Source organism: Austrofundulus limnaeus, unplaced genomic scaffold (genome assembly GCF_001266775.1).
Source record: "Austrofundulus limnaeus strain Quisiro unplaced genomic scaffold, Austrofundulus_limnaeus-1.0 Scaffold926, whole genome shotgun sequence".
Lineage (NCBI taxonomy): Eukaryota > Metazoa > Chordata > Actinopteri > Cyprinodontiformes > Rivulidae > Austrofundulus > Austrofundulus limnaeus.
In genome coordinates, this window is record NW_013953328.1 from 154,352 (window position 1) to 157,016 (window position 2,665).

General features: G+C 43.8%; 1 long non-coding RNA gene across 1 annotated transcript in view; it reads right to left on the minus strand.

Moving 5' to 3' along the window:
- Positions 1-1,279: 1,279 nt before the first annotated feature.
- The window catches only part of LOC106533345 (uncharacterized), a 20,400-nt gene continuing 19,014 nt past the window's right edge, over positions 1,280-2,665 (minus strand). The window contains exon 3 of the long non-coding RNA XR_001312226.1: positions 1,280-1,944. This is a non-coding gene — a long non-coding RNA (uncharacterized LOC106533345). The remainder of the gene's footprint in view (positions 1,945-2,665) is intronic.

The following is a 2,665-nucleotide window of genomic DNA, read 5'->3' on the forward strand; positions in this document are numbered from 1 at the left end:
CTCAGCTGAATAACTTAAATACACACAACACAACTTCATGACAACATAAAGTTACAGGAGACTCAGCAGTGTTTTATTGCCTCTTTTGAGTCTCACACATTCAGGTGAGCCAGTTCCTGAACCAGTCACTTGGTACGAGCTGCCAGCGAGGCTTCGAACGTCACTGCATTCGTCACCAACACAAGCCTCGATACACGCTCTGTTGTGATTTGTGTCTGTGTTCATGTTTTATTTTAGTTTCTGTCTTGTCATCTGTTTTCTTCCTCCTGTTTGCCTGTGCTCCAGCCCCGCCCACTCTCACCTGCTGCTCATGTTTCTCTCTTTATTTTTTTCCTTTTTGAAGCTGCCTGCACCCTGGGTTCATTTTTGCCAGTTCGTAACACGCTCCACAAAAATCCTCCTCCATTACTCAACACATGCTTCAAAGCCTCAACACAGAGGAACACATCACTATTAAAAACACACAACTGAAGTAATGGAAATAAAACTGAAAGTCAAATTAGAGAAACAACACAGAACTAAACACCGGGGCCTCATCTCAGTCCTGGGTAGAAGGCAGAAACTCTGAGTAAACCCATATTTACCTGCTCTGTCATRCTCAGGAGAACAGAACTGGGTAGATCAGTTCTGAGTCGTTACTTCTGAGTTCAGTTGGAGTGGAGTATAAAAGAAGAGTTTAATTCACATCTGTGCTGTGCTTCATGATAGGTTTAGTCACAGACAACAAACAGGTTTCACCTCAACAGGTGTCTGAGACTTTGATAAAGCTCACATGAGCTCTGTTAGCCCTTGAAGTATTCATTAGGAAAGACTCTTCCATCCACCCCTCATTTAGCTCAGTCTATAAATATGATGGAGGTGTTTGAGGATTGGCTTGGCTGTGGCAGCCATCTTGGATCAACTTGACTCTAAAAGCTCAGCATGTGGCTGCACGTCAAGTCTAATAGTTTCAATGTTTTCTATGCAGTGGTCCAAAAATAGTCTTGCTAACAGATATTWGAACTCACGCCTACAGATAATACCTCCACCTTTTGCAATTTGGCAAAGGGAGGAGCTTGTCATGGTTTGTCAGTTTTCACCTTGGTTTTCCTAGTGTTTCTATGTTTCCCCAGTGTGTCTCAGCCCAGCTGCTCCCCATTAGTCTGATTGTCACCCTCGTGTTTCTCACCAGGTGTTTTCAGTTCATCCATTAGTTGTCAGTGTATTTAAGTCCTGTCTTGTCCCAGTCTGGTGTCGGTTCGTTGTGCTGTGTTCCCCCTGCCTGTGAGATCACCTCGCGAATACCTGTAAGCTTGAGMTGCCTCGACAGCAGTTTTCTGTTACTTAATAAATCTTTTGTTCTATTTTATGAGCCTGCCTGCACCCTGGGTCTGTTCCTGCAAAATCCTGTCAGAGCTCCTGTGTTTTGAACGGTAAACATCTCTGATTTTATATTAAAGTGCTCAATCATGAACAGAAGGCCTTTTCTGTTTTTACTCCACATGCTGGAATGTGTGTTACTCATGATGTTTGTCATGTTTCTAATGAACGTTCACTGATTACAAAGCCTCTATAAGAGTGGGTTAAACAGAGCAGCTTTTCCCATTTTCTTATAATCCCTGAAACACTGCCTCAGTGTTTCATTGTCCTGTTCAGTGATGGGTTTTATGACCAGTGGTGTGGCTTCCCCAGTCCTGATCCAGTCTCTAATCTCTAAACCAGCACTGAAAATATCAGGACCCCAGTCTTCCATCGTTGGGTCCCATTTGATTCTCAGGAAGTGGAGAATGTGTCCAGATCCATGTCAGTCAGGTGAGGGTGGGGGGAGGACTGTTTTCAGCAGGTTCTGGTCCCTGTCTCTGCTTCAGACAGGCTGCAGAGGCTGAACTCTGGAGGCCTGGTATCTGGGCTTTCCACAGCAGCAGCAATGAATGCAGCAGATCAGCATCATGGAGATTAATGTGCCTGGAAAATGAAGAGGGACAGGTCACAAGCTGAGTTTACTAAAGTCAGACTTACAGAAACTGTTGGACACAGTGTCTCAAACAAGCTGAGTTTACTAAAGTCAGACTTACAGAAACTGTTGGACACAGTGTCTCCAACAAGCTGAGTTCACTAAAGCCAGACATACAGAAACTGTTGGACACAGTGTCTCAAACAAGCTGAGTTTACTAAAGTCAGACTTACAGAAACTGTTGGACACAGTGTCTCAAACAAGCTGAGTTTACTAAAGCCAGACTTCCAGAAACTGTTGGACACAGTGTCTCCAACAAGCTGAGTTCACTAAAGCCAGACTTACAGAAACTGTTGGACACAGTGTCTCCAACAAGCTGAGTTCACTAAAGCCAGACTTACAGAAACTGTTGGACACAGTGTCCCCAACAAGCTGAGTTCACTAAAGCCAGACTTACAGAAACTACAGAAACTGTTTGACACAGTGTCTCCAACAAGCTGAGTTCGCTAAAGCCAGACTTACAGAAACTGTTTGACACAGTGTCTCCAACAAGCTGAGTTTACTAAAGCCAGACTTACAGAAACTGTTGGACACAATGTCTCAAACAAGCTGAGTTTACTAAAGCCAGACTCACAGAAATTGTTTAACACAGTGTCACAAACAAGCTGAGTTTACTAAAGCCAGACTTACAGAAACTGTTGGACACAGTGTCTCCAACAAGCTGAGTTTACT